Source organism: Lepisma saccharinum, chromosome 16, assembly GCF_977018435.1.
Source record: "Lepisma saccharinum chromosome 16, izLepSacc3.1, whole genome shotgun sequence".
NCBI classification, from domain to species: Eukaryota; Metazoa; Arthropoda; class Insecta; order Zygentoma; family Lepismatidae; genus Lepisma; species Lepisma saccharinum.
In genome coordinates this window covers 15,681,668-15,707,102 of record NC_139244.1, presented here as the reverse complement: position 1 = coordinate 15,707,102, position 25,435 = coordinate 15,681,668, and the positions used below count along the sequence as shown (strand labels likewise).

The following is a 25,435-nucleotide window of genomic DNA, read 5'->3' as shown; positions in this document are numbered from 1 at the left end:
CGAAAGATTTTGGAATATCATGGCAGTTTTTGGAAAGCACCCTGGTGTCGACTGAAGGTCCAGTCAGACCTTAACAATAGTTTTCTTCTGTGATGGTTATGCATGCCATGATATAAACTCTAAAATGCATTTAAAGGAACATGATTGGTCAAAAGCCACAAGGAATGTGGGGTATTTCCAAAATATGGAAACCGCTGCCTGGCAAGTATATATGTCAATTATAATCATGTAGATACTACATAGGCCTATCTTCAATTGGGATGCTGCTAAATATAGAGCTTGCATTGTGCAAAATCTATTTGCATTGAATGTGTGAAATAATGCAGCATTTGTTGCAACGATATACTATGCACATTTTGTGATTCTGTTTTTGAGGTGAAGTCACAATCGTGAAATTTAATATACAATGTTGATGAATTTTTTGCTGCCGAATTATTGTGTGTAAAGACTTGCAGAATGCCTATGTTTATGTATTTTGCCAAGTAGGGAAGAAAGTATAGCATAGTCAATTGCTCTGCAAATGAATTGTATGTAGTCAAACAATCAGTGTGGTTGAAGTTATGTAGTTCGTGGCGATATTCAGATTTGAAAGAAAACACCAAACTTTTTGGTAAACAATCATGAGGTTTCTTTGTAGCAGTTGTGCTACTTGAATTTTGCTGAATAAGTTTAATTTAAAGATTTTACGTGTAGAGATAACTGTATTAAGTTAGTTGTGAATTCTGTAACACAAACATGATCATGTTAATCCTTATCGAAGAATATTTCAATGTAAGTATTAATGGCATTATTCTTAGTTTCGCAAGCTTTGAGTGAACTTTGAAAGATATCTTTGAAATTAGTTCAAGTCGTTTGTGGTTAGCAGAATTCTGCAAAACCAGGATGTTCTGAATAGTCCCTTTATACACACAAGAATGTGTAGAGCAGTGGTTTTCAACCTTCGTGAGCATGTGGCCTGGTAAATTCGTGTTTTAAAAGTCTATGCCCCGATCCCAATAAGTTTACTCGTAAATACCTTTCAATTTTTTTTAACTTTATATGTTAATTAATAGGTACGCGTGGAATTTAATATTAATGAAAATTATGGCATAACAAGAGAGCATTCGTTCAATTATGTCTAGGCTTGTTGACAAGTATAACATTTTGTTTAAATTAATTTAAGAGTGGATCGAATAAAATCTTTTAATTTCCTCTGGCCAATATCATGCACTTCATTTGGTAAATGCTGATTCTCATTGGCATGTTCCACTTCAGATACCGAAGAATTCCAATTAATCAGAATATTTCCACTTAACAATTCTTTTATTAATGAAAATTCCTGCACAATCTAAATTGACTGTGGTGCCAGTCTGTCAACCTCCAAATTTGGAGGCAGGATGCAACGTGCACCCCAGTTACCGTTCGATCGTTCAGTCACTGTCACGAAAACATTTCCTGTTATTGCAGTGGAAACTCGAACGAATGGCCAACTTTCCACATGGTTGCCAGCTTGGGCTGCAAGTTGCTTCACCCTTGTAGCTCTAACTCGAGAAAGCCCAACCATCAACCTCCAAATTTGGAGGCGGGAAGCAATGCACAACCTGGTTAGATTGTTTTGTCAATCACCTCCGCTTTTGCAAAAGCATTTCCTCTTATCGCAGTAGAAACACAAATGAAAGACCATTTTTCCAGGTGATTGCCAGCTCAGGCTGCAAGTTGCAAACTTCAAGAGAACCTCTTGGAGCCCGGTATAATTGATGCCAGGGCCTAATGGTTGAGAAACACTGGTTTAGAGGACAACATTTATCAGTGACGTTTTGCTGATTGAGGTCTTCTTCACTGCTATGAGTCCTTAGTAAAAACTCCATCCTGTATGTACTAGTATACCATACGACAGAGTTTGTGCTGGCACTTCCATAACAATAGTATGCACTAAGTGAAAGTGCCAGCAGACACTCCCATCAGTGCGAAGTTACTTCTCTTACTGTGTTCAATCAAGTTGTACTTTTATCAACATGCACTAGATTGAAGTCATTATCTGTCCATATCATACCAAAAATTTTGTCACTTTGACATAAAAAGAATGTAGTCAGTGGTAACCATGAATATGTAAGCACATGGACAGAAAATGTTGGGACTCGTAGCATTGAAAAATCCTGAAGAAGCAAAACATGATTAGGAAGAATTCATACTTGCTATTCATGCACTTTGAAATTTTATTGCAATACCCTCGTTGTGTCCAGAATTCATAATTAATTTAACATAGTTATTTTACACTGAATTTTAAATTGTTTGTAATGCATTGTGTAGTTGTATTATAGAAGAAGAGAAACAAAATGCATTATTTTTTTGTAGGTTTTTAAAACCAAATACATTATTTTCTTATGTGTGAATGTTCTCATATTTAGTCATCTAATTGTAATTTTTTTCTTCATATCGTATCTTTGTGTTCGACGATTAATGTTAACTAGAAATTATAATTGACTTTCAATCCTTTTGTAGTGTTCAAAGTAAGGTAGAGCAGTTAACATAGAAATATTTGGAAAATACAAATTAAAAAATATTTACATTATAATTCTGGTACTCCTGTTTCATACGTGTAGTATTGTTATGTATGTATAATTTGTATGACCCCTATTACATGATAGACTTTTAAGTAGAGTTGATATTTCCAGTATGAGAATTATATAAAGATTAGGAAGTAATAGGTCACTATAGAACTGAAAATAGGTTCTACATTTATAATAATGTGGATTCAAGATTGTAGCACTCGTGAAACGATAGTTTTTTATTCATTAAATATTAATCTAAAATAGGAGAAGGTAGATGTGGTTGCATACTTGGTTGCTTTCAGTGATTCCAATGAAATGAGTGTTGCTTCTTTAATAAGAAATATTGTCTGTATTGTTGCAGCTAAGTAAAAGTGATTGTTTGCATAAGACAATTAATAATGGTAGACAAATTGTCTCTACCAAACTGCTGATTACCAAAAAGAGCTTACATGTTATACAATTGGTAAATTGTTGTTATTAACAATGTGAAATCTTAGTGAAAGATCTCATGTGTTCAACAATGGTCAATATTTGCTCAATATTTTCATTTTTATGAGTTTTTGGGAGATGAACCTCAGCTTTGCAAAAATGCGAAGTATTATTGTATCACATGCAGTTCTAATGTTTTTATTTGGTTTCTAGTTGCATGATTTGCTTCCTTTCAACAGAAGTTTTCTAGTTCAATTTGTACTACAGCTACAATTGGATATTTCATTTATCGTGAGTAGAGTTGAGCCGATATCACTTTGAACCGATACTCTTACAGATTCCCATCAATACAAATACCTGAAAATTGCAAATAATTAATTTTTGATCAATATTGGTACGTAAATATTATTTTCCAATTATATGTATTAATTTACCAAAAAATTTAGTTTAGAATATTCAAGGATTTCATCAGAATATGAAAATAGATAGTATGTAATCACAAAATAAAGTTTTTCGTGCAACATTAGTGCAAAATAAAAAAGAAAGTTTGAATTTTGCAAAATTTCCAAAATAATTAGACACTGTTGCGTACCATTTTTGCGGTCCCCGTGAAAGACCAATATATCGGAAAAGTATCGGCTGGTATTGGTCGATGAATTCCAACTGATACTTTCCGATATCGATACCACTGGTATCGGCTCAGCCCTAATCGTGAGGCCATTGAAATAGATTTGACATTCTTTTCTCATAGGATTGCTTTGTCTCATGTTGTTATGAAGTAGAGCTATCAGGCTAAGGCTGTATTGAACCTGCAAATAACCATGTATTGTTAAACCTTAATTGAGCCCTAGCAAACCTCCTGTGTATGTGAAACAGTGCTCTTCTATGCTATGTGGACTGCAGAGCGAGCAACGTTGTAAACAGGAGATGATTCTGAAAAAGAGGAGCTGTATGTAAATAGAAAGGTTGGTGCTGTTTTACCCATCAACACATTGCACTGATTAGATTAAAGAAATTTGAGATTATTCACCAATTATCATATTTAAGATGAAAATAGACACTTTATGTACTGTAGATGGTAACACTATCAAGTTATCTACAAGGAATTCTCATTTTAGGCTCTGAGTTGGCAACACATTTTAAGGCTACAGCTTTATTATTCATATTCTCTGGTCAAAATTCCATACACTTATTAGTTCAACTTTCTACACATACTTTATACACTCGTAAAATAATGAACATATAATATTTCAAATGGTCTCACGATAAATGAGTCACCCTGAATCATTCTTCCAGATAAATTTAATTGACCATAAATGTGACCTAAATGTTGACTTTGTTTCACAAACTACAGCTTTCATTACATCTTGTCATATTTTAATGTAAAAACAAAAATTACTGTTGCAAAGAAAACATGGGTGATATATATTGTTACACAGCCTTTTCAATGTTTATAAGGTGGATGTCAACATTGATATATACTTTTACTGTGTATGTTTAAAAATGACTATTGGACTGTTAATTCTCTAACATTTTTACAAGCATTTAATATGTTGCTGAAATCAGCACTGGAGGTAAAATAGTGAAGCAATGGCATGTGTTTGTGTTTCTTTTAATAGAAAGAGAGCAGTATTCAATAGCATGAAGAATGCGTTTCAACGACGTCAATGTCAAAGCTAATGGCAATCTTTTGTTGAAGCAAATTGAAGGTGAAATTGTGTCTACATATTTCTGCTAGCAGGTGGGCCTCCTCGATGGCGCAGTGGTAGCGTCGTTGCCTTGTAATCAAGGGGTCCCGGGTTCGATACCTGGTGGAGGCACATAGTGGTTCGGATCCCACTTTAAACTGTAGGTCCAGTCCCGTTTAGCCTTTCTGTGCATAAAGTGGACTTAAAACAACAAATCAATCAATGCTAGCAGGTGTAGGAGTATAGATACAATTTGCTTGCCAGCTGCACATTGTTCTTTCCACTTGTTCTTTCCACTTGAGTATTAGCTATACTCAATTGGCCATTGCTAACGAGGTGGCAAAATGAAGTGATTATGCCAATATAATATTTGGAATTCTATTCAGATATAATCAGAGATTGTAAATGAACTTTCGATGCACAGTACCTCAATTATGTTATGTTTGTTACGGGTGAGGATTTGCATCAAAATTTACATGTGCTCTTATGGGGCTGTATTGCATACTATTTCTGCCGCAGAGACTAAATTTGCTTCATGCAGTTAACTTGGAGACTAAATTTGCTTCATGCAGGTAACTTGGAGACTAAATTTGCTTCATGCAGGTAACTTGGATACTAAATTTGCTTCATGCCGGTAACTTGGAGACTAAATTTGCTTCATGCAGGTAACTTGGAGACTAAATTTGCTTCATGCAGGTAACTTGGAGACTACATTTGCTTCATGCAGGTAACTTGGAGACTACATTTGCTTCATGCAGGTAACTTGGAGATTAAATAGGCTGGGATTTTGATGATTTGCACTTTTGTTTGTTTTTTTAAAAAAAGTGCAATACATTGCTCAATTAAATGTTCATGGATTTCATTACAAAAGGAACCAAACAAGGAACATCTTTGATGGTGCATTTTTTTTTCTTATTTTTGCAGAATAATGCGTATTTAGGGAGTTTCATAGCATTTTAGTGCATTTTTAATGTTTTTTTTTTTTAAAAAAAACATTGTCTTGGTTTTTATGGTTTCAAGATAGACATCTCTTCGTGCTTTTCTTAAAGAAGCAACCCACTTGTTTATTGCCAGTATGAAAATTTCAGAAAACTTTTGGTTTCAGGAAATCTGGTAAATCCTTCCTTCTGGATCTAGTAAAAAAGTGACTTAGAAAACGTTCATGTGCAAATAAGTAGCCAAGAAAATGAGTTTGGTTTAGAACCAAAATTAAGGGTTCAGTATGTTCAATTGCTGATGTTTTGTTTGGAGATTTTTTTCTTATATTCGGGAGAATTACTAGGGTCTTGGTTTTTATGGTTTCAAGATAGACATCTCTTCGTGCTTTTCTTAAAGAAGCAACCCACTTGTTTATTGCCAGTATGAAAATTTCAGAAAACTTTTGGTTTCAGGAAATCTGGTAAATCCTTCCTTCTGGATCTAGTAAAAAAGTGACTTAGAAAACGTTCATGTGCAAATAAGTAGCCAAGAAAATGAGTTTGGTTTAGAACCAAAATTAAGGGTTCAGTATGTTCAATTGCTGATGTTTTGTTTGGAGATTTTTTTCTTATATTCGGGAGAATTACTAGGGTTTTTGCAAGGTGGTGACGTTCTTTGCTTCAAGTATGTGCCTATATAGTGGAACCACGAGCAAAACAACCTGCGCAGACCCGCGAGTCCTGTGCACCGTACCCCCGTGAGTAGGGGAGGGGGAGAGTTGACCATGCTTCCTTATAGCCCGAGGTGGAGGGAAGAAGGGAAAGCTGCGTGGGTACTTTTCGTCCCAAGGTTTTTTTTCCTTGTGGTCGATCTATAGTATCAATAGGGGTGAAAAGGAACTTTTCATTGTTACGGTTTGTTAAGAGACAATCGTCAGTCACTTTGCTTTGACATCCTGCGTATGTTAGTAATGCATTGCAATCCAGGGCTGGTGAAATGAGCACTTGAGTTTGTCATAGAGCATTTTTTTGTGGCATCATTGCATTTTTTATTGTGCATTGAAATCCTAGTTTTATAGATTAAATTTGCTTCATGCAGGAAACTATCTGCCATTCTAGTGACATGTACAGACTGGTCGTCACCCTTGAATGTGTGTAGCTTTCCAAAGTCTGTATATGATCATTATACAAACAGGCATTGTGGTAATATACCTGCTTCAACGAGGTTGAAGCTTTCAGCAGGAAACAATATGAAATCATGATACAACAGCCTTGCTTCACTATTCCTCTCTCAACGATTCATTGTCACTGTAGACTCACTCTACACCTTATACAGTTAAAAGATCATTGACAATAACTACTTATTGTGTCTGTATATTGTGTGTAAAACTATGAAAGGAAATCTTATACAAATGCTTTTGCGCACAAAATGCTGCTTGGTTAACATTATGGTGCTCGGGTTCACATTGTATTTACAATATTTGCTGCAGTAATGTTTTTATTGACAATACAACTTTAATCTTTGTCTGATATGGTCTTCCGCTGACGACAATAACAATATCTGTGTTATTCAGACCAGATAATTACAATGACAATATATGGTTGCTGAAATGTAGATTTGTAAAGTATGAGAGTATTTTTTGCTTGTGCATATTCACTGATTCATGCCAAAGTGTCAATATGCTCTCTGCTTCAATTTACTCGTAAACTTAATTGTGTTATTTAGTAGTTTACATAAGCTTTGGATGTAAGATCTTTTGACAATTGGCTAAGAATATCCAACAGTTGTGGTATGTTTGAATGTTTGGTAAGGATTGCACAGAATGGTCAACTTGAATTTTTGCTTATAACCACGGCAGGAAAATAATTTGATGTTATGGAGGTATTTTTGGTTGTAGGGAAGGATCGTTAGAAATTTAGCGTTTGTCTTGCTACATTCGTATTTTTAGAGCATGAAATCAGGACTTGTGTGTGTTTGTAAGGGAGGTGTCACTGACTAAAATGTAGGGGTCAATCTGTAGGTGTAGTTGGAATAATGGACCAATTCAAGGAGGGGTACTCATTACTCTCTGACTGCAGTTTTTTTTAGCCCATGCAGGATGATATATGTATATCCTTGTGCTTCGTAAAACTTTCCTGGAATTTACCAATCTCTACTCCCATTTCCCTGTTATAACTGCCCCAAATGAAATAAACTTTCAGATGTCACGAGAATTTTTCAATTCAATAGAGTTTTTTTTTTTGCTTATTTCAAAGTTGTCCTAACTAAGGAAACGAGAGCAAAGATGGGGTTCAATTTATTTTAAAAAACTGCCTTGATTATTAATCAACAACGTTGCTGCTAGTAAAAAGCAAGATGCATGATCGAAAGTGGAAATAATAATAAACAATAATACAAGTTAACTTTATTACTTAAAGATTTAAACCTTCTTCTGGATTTAGGAGTATTTGTGTAGCATGGTATTATCCAAATATCTTCACTAGCATACACATGCTGCTTTTTGGCAGATAAATATTATATCCTTACAACCTGATGCATCTTTTATATTTTTGCAACCATGAAATTATAAAATTGATAGTTTTTTATAATGTGCTCCCGTTAAAGGTTATAGGGGATTTGATCCTAATGTTAAGATTTCTCATAAAGCTTGCAGTGTAAGTAATTTCTGTAAATGCTAAAAGGAGGTAACACAGCAAGTGAATATAAAGTTGACGATCGTTAATCTTTCAAACTCTGTAAAAATACTTTCTGTGCAAGGAAATGTACATATATCTTAAACTTTTGGATATTCTTGCCACATATTTAATAGGTAACATGAGTATTCAGTGTCTGTAAAAGCTTTACTTACAACTTGTAACAGTTAGTGTTAAAAAAATATATATTTATAAATCATGAAATCAGGGTTCCATAGATTTATAGCAATTTGAAAATATATATGGTTAGAAATATATATATAAAAATATAATCTTTCGACATATTTTTCTGAAATTTTTACCAATATACATATATATGTGAATGCAGCTATATTGCATTTTATATTGACATACTTACAAGTAGTTCCTAGATACGTTATATGAGAAAAGTCAAGTGATAGAGTTGAGATCTTATATTATATAGTGAGGTATTGATATATAAGTGTTTTCCTTCATTCGTGTGTTTTGTAGCAGTATTTGCTATATACATGCCAACAAGACAATTTTCAATCTGCGTGCTGGTAATCTTGTATGGATTTTTGCATGTTGAATTTTGTGGTTAAATATGTATATTTGTTGTCTTGTATGGTTTTAGCTATGTATGTATGAGCAGGTTTTGCTGCCATTTGTGATTTTAAAAAGAGGCTTTTAACAACTTGTATGCTGAAATGTTTGTTCCGTTGTGTGAATAGAGACAAAAAAAACAGTTGCTCAAATCGATGTGTAGTCCAGTTGCTGTATTGTGTATGGATCTAGCAATTTTATTTCTTGCAGTCATTGTTGAATTAGCTGTCCCAAATGGAAATTTGTTGTGGTTGAACGTTGCTGAATTGATACAAGTTTCACTCATTGTTCCCTAAACGCTTTTTATTTTTTTGAAAGAAAAAGATTTTCTGAAATTTCAAGTCACCTTTCAAAGTTCTCCAGTACATTAATTATGCAATGACTATTCAAAAACTTAAGAATATGCAAGTTTCTGAATTTTTACATTGCTTTTACAGTGTTTTTTACATAAACTTTTTCCCTATAAAATTTGTCTTTTTACAGTAAAATGGTTAATTAACCAGAAATATCTGAAAGGAGTTATGAATATATAGTAACATGATATAATATTTCAGATATAATGGAGGAAGTAAGAAAAATAATAACTATTTATAGTGCATGAATAAATTACATATGCTGGCCACAGGACAAATACTCCCAATAATCTTGAAACTTGTGTTATATATATGTAACATTTAGTGATTTTGAGAATGTCAAATTATCAGTAACGGAATTGTGTAAAAAGTATTGTGGTACGTTTCATATTACCATACTTGTCTGCAGAGCTAATTTCTTGATATTCAAAAACATTATGGAAACAAATACCAAAATACTCTATTTTTTAATTGGATGCTGTATCGTAAAGAAGTCAGTTCTTGTTATTTTATGATGTGTAAAAATTGCTGTGCAGTGAAACACACTTGATGCTTTACTAATATAAAACAATTTGCCTCTAGTAAATTAAAAATATAATTCATGTGAATGTATATTGTGTCTGTATGCAATTACATGCAACTGCAAAAAGAAATGTGATTCTACAGTACAAATTTTCAAAATAAGGACAATATTGAATGTTGTGCACTTTTTTTGAAAATTACAGTAAAGCAATTTTATGAAAGGTTCTATATCTGTGTATTCAGTGTATTTACACCTCAAGAGCATGTACATTGTAACAAATTCCTTGGATTTACAGTATTCATTGCGCATTAAAAAAATCTTCCTGCAACAGTGTACAAAGGTCTTCCAAAGTGTGATAAATGCAATGAAGCAAATTATTTCTACAACAAAGGCTTTGTGATTGTCGATGTAAAGTTTCAATTTTTGTATTCATTCTGTAAATCTATTTTACTGAAGCCATTGAGATATTCGAGCCTAAACCATCTATCATTATGTTTTATGTAATGTGATAAAAAATTTGTGTGTGAAAAAAATTGTGGTTGTGCTGTTCACCGTAACATAGTTGTAAAGGAGTTTGAATCTCTATTGAGGCATTGTTTCTGTGTCCTTCAAATTGACTAAATTGACAGAAATGCAATACAGTCATGGTGGTGTTGTACAAAATTACGAATCATTATTAAATCAAGTGAATACTTACAGCGCGATATGATCTGAGTTATAACTCTTGTAAGGGGGAAGGGCCTCTGAAGGAAATTGTTGAATCTGTGTTTTTCTATAAATGATATTTCACATCTTGTATGACAGCTCTTTTCTGCTGGTGCTGTTAATGTAGATTTTATCTTTGGCAACTTTCCAAGTCTTGCTGTATATAGGGTGGTGTTGTACATGAACAAACTTTCACAGTCCTTGGAGGACATTAAGGTAAACAAATTTTCTTTGTAATGTTTCTTTCCAAGGAGGCCTTGTTTTGCAGCTACAAAACCTCGAAAAACAACAGTTTCTATCCTGCATGTTTGCAACCATGCAGCACAGATTCATGGTTCCCACTGCCAGTTATATTTTTTGTCAGATTTTTTTTCCACACACTACAGATAGATTTGTAACTAGTAGAGTGTCAATACTTCTGGACCAAACATATTGTCATGTGAGAACCAGGAGAGGTGGAATATGTCGGACTCTTAAAAGGAGTCAGTGAATTGGAGATACATGACTCCACCGTACTGCTAAGGATTAGAAGTGAAGACACGTCGATGTGACTCTTCAGAGGTTCAGAGGAGCTGAATTTTATTAGTTATGTTTCTCTGTTTCTCATACGACTCTATGAAATCCATCTTTACACTACAGTATTGGCCATATTATTGGACTCATTAGTAGAAAAAATGAAACTCAGATTAACTCACTGTATGTAGAGAAATTTGACAGGTTTAATGTTTTGTGATGCACATTGCATTGCTATACACACTGCAAGCACTGTCAGTACTTCGTATGACCACCTTTGGCTCTTTTTGAGCCAATTTTAATCATTGTTTGTGTACAATTCCTTTTCACTTTTTTTTCCTAAACTTCAAACCTTGTGTTTTATGAAATTGCATGTGGCTCCGAAGATACAAATAAAGACCACCCTTAGAACAACCAGAATTAATATTACTTCCTTTTTTATAACCAAAAAATTGCATAAATAACACAATAAACAATGTACATATTGTTCCAGGCATTTTTGCGAATATGCAAAGAATCATGCTGCCGTCTGTTCTTGGGACAGTAAAAGAAAGGATTGTGGGAAAGAAGATTATATCGAAGCAGACAAACAGTTTAATCCCATAAAAAGTTATAACAATCGTCATATATATTTAGTTAGAACACTTTCAAAACAAGGAAATGTGCTTCTTTTTTACAATGAGTCCAATTATTTGGCCAATACTGTATTAATGATTTTAGGATGAGCGGTTGAACACAGAAACTTCAGCCTGCAGAGTCTCTGCTGTTTGTTCAGGACATTTTGTCTTTCAAGAAAAGAATAAATGTTCATGACAACCACAAATTTGTATTGCAAGGTTACATATATACAGGATAGAAAATGCAATTTTTTGACATATTGGATCACCGTAGTGAGACCTAAAAGAGCAAAACATCACATACTGTAAATGGTGTTGTAAAGACTCACCCTGTATATCTGTAGATATATTGCATAAGCGTGTTGAATAGGATTGTCAGTTGTCTGATGCGAAGTGATGTTATACATACTACATACTTTTGTATTTAGCTTCTGTGCCAATTCGAACTGGCGTAAGTGATTGAACCAGTCATGTAGTCAGCACGATATTTATCAAGTTGCATTCTCTCATTTCTAGATCTAACCAAACTGTTCTTTCAAAAAATCTTATGGTAGATTCATACATAATTGCATGCACGTTCCTAAAACATCTCTTAGTTTGGACTGTTGTACGTACTATTTGTGACAGTGGTGGTTATCTCTTGGAGGTTGTTTTCAGTACATAACACTTTGATTTGGCTCTGTCTAGCTTCAGAACTGATACATGCGAGTATCATTGCCAGTTGATAAAGTAAAAATATATTGTCAGAGTTGTTCAAATCTTTTATTTCGTATGGAAATTAATTGAATAATATTGCCAGATGTCGGCGCACCTGGCACTGCACTCTTGACATGGCCAATGTTGCCAGTACACTTCGCATACGTACACTAATTTTAATTTGAGGGAGTTCAAGAATGTGAACAACTTACAGCAATTTATCCGCACCCCCTTGTCTTGTAATCAAGGAGTCCCAGGTTCGATACCCAGTGGAGGCACATAGTGGTTAGGATCTCACTTTAAACTGTAGGTCCAGTCCCAATTAGCCTATCTGTGCATAAAGTAGACTTAACACAAAAACGACTGTCGTCCGCAAATCAACCCCCCCCTCTGCACTACATAATTTTCATGGAGGCCAAATTCCTTTTAAAATTTTGCTCCCCACCACCACAGATAAAAAATCGTGGATAAGCCTCAGCTCACTGCAATGAATAGAAAAAAATGTTCAAATTCTTTTCACAAAATAAATCAACCACGGAAGTTATAGCTGTGATTGTCCAGTCAGTAAGTAGGTCATATGGCTACCATGCAAGAGACCTACTTTTGATTACCAGGGTGGGTGATGTAAGGTTGGAACTTTTCTCACCTCGAAGTGACTCTGAGGTTCACCTATAATAAATGGGTACCTGGGGGCAGGGGAGTGAAGGTGTCTAGAGCATGGTGTTGATCACATCACCTCCAAAAATGACAGCAATCATGAATGTGTGGGGCCCCTATTTCCACATCCCTGTACATGCCTTCTTGGCATGGGGAACTTTCATTTTTTTTACTCACATTGTAACCTTAAATGCAATATATTTAATACAACTGGTAACTTTTATTATTGCTAGTAAACAATAAAAAAGAATTGCTACTCTTTCAGATGTACGAAATTCCTCTGTCCACTTGCATAAAAACTTAAAACCAACCTAAGAGCAGTGAAAGGAGTAATTATTGTAATGTAAACAAAAATAGTTAATAAAAGTGTAATTTCATAAGGCTCATTTTGAATTACTTTCTGTTGTATTGTTTGCTTTCAGTTACCTATGCATGTAGTAGTGGAATGTGTAATTTTGTAGATTTTGTTTGACTGCTTTTCAGTAAGGCTTGTAAAATATTGCATACCATTTTTTCTTTGTAGGTCCTTCTCTACTTTCGCCTGTGATCCAAACTGCTAGTTGTAAAAGGCATACTGGCTAGTTGTGAAATGTAAAGTAGCATTTGATGTTGGTAAGTCTTAGAACAATATTGCACATGTTTCAGAGAAAGAAACTAAAATTATTCTCTGTAACATTCAAATTGCATTGGTTAAGGTAGATTTTTTTTACAGTCATTACAATGGACACATACAGTTGGCAATGAGTATTTTATGTACTTACAAGTTTATTTTTTTTGTGCAAAATATGGTGAGGGAATATTGACATAATATAATTTTTCCAGGTCTGTTTAAACTTGCAAGAACAGTACTGCAGTATTTTAACAGTATTGATGTAATATATAAATATACAATAGATGTAACCTGAAATATATCCATTTTTATAACAAAAGTGAATGAAGTGGAGAACTTGTAACATTAATTGAAAAATAAAGCTAGGCAATCGCAAATAACATAAAAAATATTGACATTTTAACTAAAGCAAAAATTATAAGTGTTTGCTTTTGTCTACTAGCTTAAGTATATTTTTATTGACTTTCTTACCTCGTTAAAAACCTACAGTTGTAAAATCAGAATACCCTTATTCTGGTACTGAAAAATGCAAATATTCAGTCTCATTATCACTCTGTACAATTCCAAAAAGGAAAACTTGTGCCAAATAAGCTTGCTGCTTGTGCTTGAACATGTAATCATGTGAATAATAATTGCATTGTGTATGACAAAACCTTAGGAACGGTGAACTTATCACTGAAAACTGATACAGAAATCTTTGCACCAATATGGAATCTATTTTAGATGATCTTATTTGTATATTGCAACACTGATATTTTCTTGGTAAGTCCAGTACAGTATTATTCTGTAAAGCAAACTTTCCATGTCTGTTCCTTGGGGTGCAGGTCACAGTCAAAGCTGACAGCATATTATTGGGGGGGGGATACAAACCTGACATCCTAATGTGACTTCTGTGCAATATTATTCAGAGCTAGAATGTTAGAATTCTCTTAATGTTAGTGACTATGGTTCTTTATTAGCATGTTAGATTAATTGAAGATTATCCATTGTGTAGTGGGTGGGGAATGAATGACAGACCTGCCCCACCAAGGGTAAAAATAAATTTGTCCACCTGAAAATGAGATCTCTAGAAATATAGTCATAGAATAATATAAATAAACAACACTAGACAATGGGTAATGTCCAATTGGCCTTGCTGGCTAGCTAGAATGTAACCAACTTTATTATATATTTTTATTCAATTTAATCATGTACTTAAGTTTTTATATAGAAGATGCATTTAAAGAGAGAGCAACTTGTTAAGATGCACTGTTGATTATGTATTTTTATACTCATTTTTTCTTTCAAAACAAATAAGATTTAAAGCTTGGTGGTACAAAGTACAGAATGAATTTTAAACTGGTGTAAGTATATATTAATTTCTGTATAATTTACAATTTTTTTAGTAGGCAAAATATGCATATATTTTTTTTTTGACAGAATGTGTTATAATGATGCATGTTAAGTCCTGTACAAGTATTCAGCTGCAGAAATTTTCATTGTCAGCATGTTCAATATGGCTGCCAAAATATTCATTAAAGTGGATAATTGCTTTATGGTGAATATATATTTATGGTGGTGTAGCAGTAATTGTAATTTTTTATTGCATGGTTGTGTACAAAGTTCACTTAGTTTGAAGTAAAGTTCCATTAATTGTTTATGAAATGGCTCATTTTACCAATAGATATGTTATTTATATTTATTGTGTGAAAAAAAACTTTTTTCCTTATAAAGCTGCCATCGTTTCTTTTATCAGTAGCATTTTAAAATGGTATTTACCAAATATTGTGGTTACAAATGATGTGTTGCTGAATTCTGGCCAAGTTAACACTAATTTGTTTCATAAATGAAAAATAGAAATTATATTATGCTGCTTACTTCACAGAGTAAGTTATTGTACATTTCCTGCATGCTTGTGATTGACGGAAAAGAATCATAACACCACAAGCAGTAGACATTAAAACAATGTTGTTTGGAATAACAAACTAAGTGTACTTTGTGCATTCCATATGGGGTGTTGTAATTATTTTCATCATGATGATGTTGTGTAGGTGCAGTGGACAATAATTTATTATATTGTAAAAGTATATGGGAATAATTGTATTTTAATCAGTAATTGGACCTTCTCATATTTATACCTTTTCACATGACTGAAAAATAAACCATTTAGATGTGGAATGGAACCTGTGTATTTTTATTGTTATTCAATGAGTATTCTCTTCTACCCTAACCACAGAAATAAGGTAGGTTGAAAATTTTGTTCATGTACAGGGTGTCGCAAGAAGTCCTGTACCCCTAGATTATGCAGGGTGATTCTCTTGCCAGAAGCCTCAAGCTGTTGCCTATAAAAAATTGTTATTGAGATAATGGTGTGGAAATTTATATTCACATAACAGCATGAACCCCCTGCAACATATTGGACTCATCCAGTGACTTTCCTCTGCCTTTGCTCCACATTCCCCATCTTGGCAGTTGTGAGTGAAATGTCACATGAGTAACAATGTAAAGACGAGTGGGCCGTGTGCTGTGGAACTTCATACATTCCACATAGTTGGATGGGATATGGGTGTTGTGCATCCACTGTTGTATTGGTCCTGTAATTCCCGGACACTGATGGTGCTTGCATCTGTCGCAAGCCATTTGACTCCCCATGGTGTCACCTTCCGTACACCCTAGCAATTCTGCGTATTGGTGGTCGTTGCCCCATTATCTTGCCACTCTCTGTACACCTTCACTACAATGGAGTGGAAGGGGTGCATCCGACTAGTGTTGCTGTCTGTGTTATTGACGCACCTGATGTTCGGGCACCCACAATCATGCCCTTTCGAAACAACGTTAAATCCTGACCACCTCTCATTTTTACGTGTGTTGTTCGACTAACATGTAACATTGTCTATACTAGAGCACTGCATTGGACCACTTTCGCTCGAAAATACTCAATCGGATCTCCCATGCTTGAGCATGATACACTCGGATATATAGAATATCAAATATAATTTCAATGGGACAATAATCATACAAATATATGTGTAAAAATTCGACCTTGTCATTGCAGCCCATCTATTCATTTTTTTATATCGCTATGTATTGATAAGATAGACTAAATTACATTTTAACATGAAGGAGATGACTATGTTCACTTCAGTTTCAATTTCACTGCGTCTTTCACTTTACGATTCATATTTGAAGGCGCACTAACACAGACAAATTACGGTTATACTTGAACTACTGGACTTGGAGCATATGCCGATCGTTTGAATGTTCGAGCGAAGGAACTGTCCATTCCGGAAGCCATCAAGCGTCATCCGTGCGAACTTAGACGATCGAGCAAAGACCATGCAGCACTCTAGTCTACACATTCACCACAATACTTCCATTCAGGGTGGTCATGTGATCAGAGCAGCTGCTGGGCTGTTCCTTGTTTGGAGGGGTGGTCGCAATTCAGTGAGCACTCAGTGTATACTGTCTGGCTGCCTTAGCCGAGACCATGGACAGAAATGCGCATGCACCAACCGGACGTGTTCAATGGCTGAATAGGGGTGACGGCACTTTGGACAGGAAGCGGGTTCCTTGAAAATCGTCTGCTATGGAAACAAGTTTCAACATAGTATACGCGAAAATACATAGAGAGATGTTTATGAATTATGTAAGGGTTCAGAAAGAAACATAACAGGAAAGTATTCATCACGTGACATTAGTAGAAAAACTTGTTTGTAAACCAGTAACTTTATTTTGATCATTCAATCAAATTGATCTCCTTAGTAAATATTATAATTAGCAGAATGGTAGTGTGCATAACATTAATCAGGATAGTATTCACTAATAATAGTGTTATTGTACATATATTATAAATATAAATGTAGTAACTGAATGGTTTGCGACATTTTCTAGTACAACGAGGGTGCTTTGTACAATGTGCAACAGGGGCCAAAATGTCCCAGTTTTCTTTATTCCACTTCGAAAGGATTTCTTGCGAATTGTAAGAGCCATCACAAATCCAACACAGCAAGTGGTAATAAACACAACAAGCGATATAACACAGAGTACTTTGACGAGTGCTTCTCCCTGCTTCCCCTCTCGCGTTTGGAATCGTTCTTTCCAGGCAGTTTCGTCTTCCTTGGCCGGACTGTATATGATTCCAGCGCCATCATCGGGAAATTTCTGAACTAGAGCTAATTGACCTCCCTTTGGAAAACATTGGATATCATAGGCAGATACTGTGAGCAGACCCTCTGATTAGGGGGCGGGGCAAAGGCCTTCATGAAAATTTAGTCTGGAAAGATAAACCTCATTTCATCTCACTGGTTTATTGTATTGATGGTTATGAAACAGGTGCATATAGTGTGTCCGGATGCACCGAAAATTACCATAGTGTAATTTTAGACGTAATATTGCACAGAGGCAGTATGAAAATTTCCCAGAGTACAACGATTGATAGTTCAATGGTCTAGGAGCAGCACCTTAGTTGCTTTGAAGTTTCATCGGCTTGAAAATACTTCATATCCATTGTTTAATAATAACAATAAGATTCCTCTAAACTAAATTTCTAGGTGAAAGTATAATAATATAAGTATAATAAAGTATAATATAATAATAATGGCCACACCTCCCCTTTGAAAAATAAATGTCAACCTAAAAGTATATATTTTACACATATTGATTTGTTAGTAATTTACATTAATTCCGAAGTAACCAAAAGTGGTTGGGCCAACCGTTGTGGTTGTCTAAACATAACATACCATTGGGCAACCAGAGGCCTGCACAAGACTTGGAGCATACCCGTTCGCAAGACATCGCTCCTGAAATGCCATGCAACCTGCGCAACACCCTCGCTTGAGCACCTTGCCTGACCATCTGCCCAGATCGTTCTTGGCAGGTATTGAAAACCCACCGGGTACCCGCAGTCGTAAGATACCTAGTAGGTCTCAGTGTTTTCATTCAATCAACTGCACGCCCCTCCCTCTGCATGATGTAGTTGCTTCGAGCAGAGACTGCACCGGGCGCACACCTGCCTGCAATGTTGCCAACTGCAATAGATTTTCACTACTTAAAAAAGGGAACTCGAAGCTTAGTAAGCCACATCGCCAATGAAATGAGATTTACGAATGTTGCTGATCCCCTGCCCCTCCCCCCATTGAAATAGGTTTTCCGTGGCACAGGATCCATAAATATATGTCGTAAATATATATAGGGATATAAGGCAGGACTGAAACATGTCACGTTCGGCGCTGAGGTCGCGAGTCGAATAACACACTGTTCTACTGCGAACACTACGCCATAGCCAGCCAGAGGCCAGGGGCATTGCCGTTACCCTCGTTTGGGGGAGCAAGTACCTGGATAAACGTGCCAACAATAATAGTAATAAAGTAGCATGAAAGGCATTATTATCCTCATAAATCATGCAAAAGGGGGGTAGAAGTCGGTTCTCACGCATTTGTGTTGAAACAGAGGATTATAAATATTTTTTTCAACACGTCAATTTCACATTAGCTAATAATGGAAAACAAGCACACAAACTATTTTTGAATGAAAGAAAGTGCATGATAAATGCATTCCGAATGTACATACATATAGCATGTAAATTTCCATCTGCAATATTTTCTCTTCACATGGAACGACGTAAGATAAGAAATATATATGCTAACACAAAATTGTGTACATATTCAAAATTTCATTAAAGCATATATATTATTTAAATACATTACATAATCAATTCATCTAACTCGTAACAAACCAACATTAATAGCAAATAATATCACGGGCCGCCATGGCATTCTCTGTTTTAAAACTTTTCTCACTTAGATCATTCGGTGCCCAGGGCTGACTCCCGCTACCCCCTTGCTACGGCATTGAACTTGAGACTGTATACCTAGTCTTACCATAAATACTGTCCCAAAATTGTAAGTAAATAGACACAAAATGGTGAGAGATATTGTAATATCAGAATAACATGAGATGCATGGATGCATTATGAACCAAAATCACAAATAATTATTCGAAATGGCCACCTTTAGCACTGACACACTTCTGAAGTCTTCGTGGCCACTCATCAATGGAATTACGCAACACATCAAGTGGAAACTCCGCAGCTGCCTTCTGAAGAGACCGCTTTAAACTGTCAATATTGGGATGTCTCTTCTTGCAAGCCATCTCCTGAAGCTTGGACCACAATTTGTAGTCCGAAGGGTTTAAGTCTGGACTGGCAGAGGGCCAATCTGACGTGGAAATGAAGTCAGGAACATTTGCCTCCAACCACTGCTGGGTGGTGCGTTCTTTGTGTGCTGGGGCTGAGTCCTGCTGGAAGCTCCAGTTCTCTCCATGGAAGATGGTGTCGGTAAGATTCTTGCATAGTGTCTCAAGCACTGTCTGCTGGTACACTTTGGCTGATGTTTTTACCCCTTTTTCACAGAAATGGAGCGTGTCTTCATAGCAAATGTTCCAGACTTCATTTCCACTTCAGATTGGCCTTCTGCAAGTCCGGACTTATACCCTTTGGACTACAAATTGTGGTCCAAGCTTCAGGAGATGGCTTGCAAGAAGAGACATCCCAATATTGAAAGTTTAAAGCGGTCGGTCTCTTCAGAAGGCAGCTGCGGAGTTTCCACTTGATGTGTTGCGTAATTCCATTGATGAGTGGCCACGAAGACTTCAGAAGTGTGTCAGTGCTAAAGGTGGCCATTTCGAATAATTATTTGTGATTTTGGTTCATAATGCATCCATGCATCTCATGTTATTCTGATATTACAATATCTCTCACCATTTTGTTTCTATTTACTTACAACTTTGGGACAGTATTTATGGTAAGACTATGTAGTATATTATAATATATTTCTACTTTCGTAAAATTTGAAATCCAGGGGTTGCAATTGCCCCTCCGTTCCCACTCTGCAGCTGCCCTTGGCCGTCTGGAAGGAAAATGCAAGAACAATATGAAAATTAATTTCATCTTGAGTATCCTTTAGCCCTGCTACTCTTAAACTCTGCTAGCCAGGTTTTTCTTGTGCTTTATTGTTTTACCCCCACCCTGGACCCTCCGCTAGACTTAATTTCCATCCAAGGTTGTGAGCAATGCCCCCCTGCCCCCCCCCCCCTCTGGTTGCGCCACTGCATGCCTGGTTAAGGCACCATGCAATGAAAAACAATTAGTTTTCAGTAAGGAGATGTTTGTTTGCTCGATCATTCATTTAGTTAAATGAAGCTGTAATATTGCGTGCATGTCCTGGCAATAAGATAACTGAAATCGCTAAGTATATAAATTCTCCTTGGAGCAGAGAGCTCCTCCTAGGACTTCGTAGGATTTAGGAGCTACGTAAGTAGGTAACACTGGCTGCAGCTGTCCACGTGGTGATGAAACGCCTGGAGCGACACGCTGCCGGAGGGCTGTTTCCTTCCAGCAGGTTTTGCAGAGGCCCGGGTCTTGTTGAATGCCCAGTTACCTTGTAAGCGCAGAGTGCCTTGAAGACGAAGAACCCGGGTAAAGATGCAAGTCGACTCGTTGCCGTGGGTACGCGAGCAGGTATACCTGTTCTCGCGGGTAAGCGGGCAGTGGGTAGGCAAAAGCCAGACTATGCAGCCCTCTATGGGCAACGGTACTTTTGGACGTGGTTTCAACGTTGGCCCAATGTATGGTTTTACTTGTTTACTGAAAACTAAAGAATGGGTAGGTTTGTATTCTGATATATACATAATTTATTGTGAGGCCAAATGGAAGCAATAGTACAAATTATTTATGAAAATAAAAAATACAGCACTTTCTCAGTCATGTGGTATCATTGTTTTCAAGGCACCGTACCTTCAAGTGGTAGCACAAACACTTTCTAAATAAATGTCAACCTAAAAGTATATATTTTACACATATGTAATTTGATTTGTCAGTAATTTACATTAATTCCGAAGTAACCAAAAGTGGTTGGGCCAACCGTAATGAAAATTGTTTTCAAAACTTAAGAATATACCATTGGGCAACGTTGGCCCAAATTGTGTTGGCCTTTCTCCAGAGATTTCCAGGATAGAGTATATGTGTACACAAGTATTTAGAAGGCCATTCCAGTGTAAAAGACAACAATTTACAAAAGAACGATAGGAGAGAGAGAGAGAGAGAATACATTGATATTATGTGTAATGACAACATCTCCCCCCACCCCTTTTTTTTGTGCCACAGTTTGATGCTTATACCTTTGGAAATTTTTTGGCATTGTGCTCATATTAACCTTTACTGTGGAAGAAATATAATCCAAGATATGTGCTACTTATTGAGAGGGGACATATCATGCTATATATGTATTAAAAGATCCCATGGTGGCCAACAAAAATCCACATGTTTCATGCAATGCATTATACTTATTTTAATTTTTACTCGTGTCAATGCTAAAAGTGGTCAAGGTACAACACGGCTCAAGGCCGAGCTGTGCAGTCTTAAATTTGCGACTGGTGCAAATATTGGATGGCATGGTGTATTAGGTGCTAGATCTAGTGTTGTAACATGTTTACATGAAAAATTAAATCTGGAGTTCATTGAATAGCAAGGGAAGGGGGACTCCTCACGTGTGATCTCAACCAGACGTGGGCAGGGGGTGAGGGGAGATAAGGGAGACTAGAGTGCGAACGCTGGCCCAAGAGCAGCTCTAGTAGCAGTAAACGTTATTTTTAATTGCATAAGCTTGGCTATTTGTTCTATAGAGTTGGATTTGTGTAGACAATAATTATTTGGAGTTCCTGCTACATGACATATTGTCAAATCATGTAGCAGGAGATTAGGGTGGACAAATATCCACTTTGCCCAGGTGAAAATTTTATTTTCAGACGCATCTGGCTTCACCAATGTACCTGGGTGAGATAATGATATACTCTGCACCAGCATAACATTAGAGAAAGGGGAGAAGGCAAGTGGGCAGTTTGTGCTGCTGGAAATGGCTGGTAGCTGCAGCTGCATTGCTCCCTCTGTGCGTTACCTTTTCCTTGCGCAGACTTCTAGGACAGAGGGTAATCAATTGCTGGGAGGTTTCTGGCTGCACGACTAGTCAACTAAAGTGGTATCACTTTAGAAGAAGGTTGGGGGGAAGGTTGTAAGAATACTTCACAGATGCAGTGACAAAGGCACCAATCAAATGCAACCTTTCTCACAGGAGGAGTGTGGCACCTTGCATATGTGTGCATTGGATTGGTTCGCTTCAAGCGAAATGCTGCGTCACCCTGTGAAGGTTTGGAAATCACATGCTGAGGTAGTTCAAGGTAAAGATTGAGATAAATTTTAACTAAAGTTGGTGGCAGGAGGGGAGAAAGCCATTGAAATGGATTACACTTGTATTTTCTAAGATCTGTATCGTTAAGTTCAATTGGCATTGAAGAATTCAGGTGAGAAGGCAATCCTCAAAAATATGTTACACCACCTACCAACATTGGGAAAGCTAATAGCATAACATCAAAATGAAATTTTATCTCCTACACACAGAACTCGAAATGCTTCAAATCAAAGTTGATGCAGTTTTCATGCAGCGATAGATACAGTTAAATGTGTAATTTTAGTTTCTTCGAAAAAGAAATCTGTCTGATCAAATGTAACGCTCTGGGGATACAAACGTTACTTAAAAGGAATCTTACTCGCTAGAACATAACACAACAGAGGTAGATTAAATATGGTTTATTGTATACTGCATTAAACATTGGTCATGTTGCGTCGTACAACAATCTAAGGCCTGACTCTAGCTAAATAAATAACCAGTTATATTAGAGAAAGAAAGGAACGTCGTCTTACCCACTTAAGGTAGAGAGGAGCGAGGTAGACTGGCAGCGTCTCGGTATCGATGTAGGTGAACTCCCCCTCGGCTGACTGGATTATCAGGACTGCACTCTCGACTCTCTGGACTCTCAGAATCAACTGACCCTTTCCATTCTATATCCTGCCCTTTTTATATTTGTGTATGTCCTTTGTCTCACCCTCAGTTCTCCCTTAGGGACACTTGCACTGAGTGGCTTGTGTACTTAGTTAGTCCTTTCTAGGAATTAAGGATGTGCAGGTGCCTCTGCACCTACGAAGGAAGTGATGGGTACTTTTGTACCCATCTGGTGCATCCTTCCCAGAACAGATGCACCTATGACATCCTGTTGTGTTCAAAGTTCATTCCCAGAATCGCCAGGGCCATATAGCACTCCTGGCATCGCAAAAGCCACAATGATATCCTGTTTGGTGGTTTTCCTAGTTCACTTGCACCGACCATAGGAAGTAGTAGATCCTTGACCAAGTTCCAAGAACTGAGGATGAGATAAATGTACGTGTGTGTGTGTGTGCATGTGTGTGTCTTTTTCTTGTCTTTCCTTAGTTCGAAACAATGCCAGTATTATGTAACTACCAGGTTTCTGTACGTTACATTACGCCCCACCCTAGCTTAGATGGTCTCCATCTAATCATATTAAGAATTGGAGTATCCTTGCGTAAGGAACTATTGACTGTGCTATATTGCAGTTCATTATTCTTATCTTACTCTGGTCACTTATTTATCCGGAATCTAGTATACTAGAAGTATTATACTTGAATACAATTATATATATATATATATGGTGAGTTACATTGCTCTATCGGAATAGTCTTTATGTATTTGAGCGTCTATTATTTTCCATTATTTTGCACTTGAACTTCCACTTCCTTGTTCATCTTGACCTGGAGTCCACTTCCTCTTCCTGATGTCCATTGGAATGGTACTGCGGCTGGTTTACTGCCGGATCCCCGGAGAGGCTGGCTTCGATTTTTATAGTTGTCCCAGGCTCTGAAACTAACATATCTTTAGCAATTGATACATACGTTATTCTAAAATACTTTCGTAGATTGGGCATCGTGGAGCTTCATAATTAGGTGCCTGATCTAATTTAGTTCTTATGGCCACAGGAACAGAAGTGGTTCTTTGTGCCCTATGCTTTCTACAATTGATCCTATAAGAGATCCATGCCGTGAGAAAGATATACAGGCATGTCACTAGACTAAGCCATACATGAATATGTACCAAGGACGTCACATTTTGTATAGACGTTTCGGTAGGTTGATTCACTACTTTGCATATAGGCTTTTCAATAATATTGGCAGTACATTCGTATTCGGTATCATTGGTGTTGTTCTGATCTATCCAATGTATGGGCAGAAACTGCGAGATCTGCGCTTTTGTAGGATTTGGTAAAATACATGGAAATTGTGCTCGATAGCATTGCGAAGCAATACACATAACACACTGGCATCCTAGTTGTACTACTAAAGTGCCATGAGGGGAATTACGTTTAAAACTAAAGAGTATACTTTCACATTTTACTGTGATCTCAACATCTGAAGATGGTAATACTAAATAAGTTGAAACATTCAATAATACAGGTAAGTTTAATATCGGTTCATCATGACATTGTAGTGGGCAGTGTTGCACTACTGATTGAACTTCTTGTTTAACTATAGAGTCAATACATCGATATTCCGATGTAAAAGTGTTTCTGACAGGCGTGATAAAGCATAAAATATCAGTTGATATGGAACAAAAGTGTTCGTAATAAGTATGTTCGTGTTCGTCGAATAATATTACGTCTGTTGTCAATTGTATTTGACAAACACGCTGGTCAAATTGATAAGGTAAAGGTCTCAAGTTATATGCTTGTATAGTAGAGTGTTTCCTGATAAGAGGTATTTTTAGTGCGAGTAAGGTGTAGTTGGGTCCAATAGTACATTCTAAAATCGGTACGTTATAATACTGTCCTAAGTTATTGGACGATATAGCCAGAGAGTAATTATACTTGGTTACCTTACTTTCCAGCGTCTGAATATGTTGTGCTAGCGTGTGGAAGGATATTATCGCTGGATGTATCTTTCGTTTTTGACAAGCAGTAATTAGGATATGCATTACGTGGGGTGCATTAGCAAGATCAAGACGTTGGATATTAATCCAGTCTGTTGCTGGGAATTGTAGGATTCGATATCGAATTTTAG

At 36.4% G+C, this 25,435-nt stretch overlaps 1 protein-coding gene across 1 annotated transcript in view; it reads left to right on the top strand.

Annotated features, from left to right (window-relative positions):
• Positions 1-15,659, top strand: part of PTPMT1 (protein tyrosine phosphatase, mitochondrial 1) — a 32,942-nt gene extending 17,283 nt beyond the window's left edge. The window contains exon 5 of the mRNA XM_083137761.1: positions 13,411-15,659. The gene's annotated coding sequence lies outside the window, so the exon portion shown is untranslated. The remainder of the gene's footprint in view (positions 1-13,410) is intronic.
• The last annotated feature ends 9,776 nt before the right edge of the window (positions 15,660-25,435 follow it).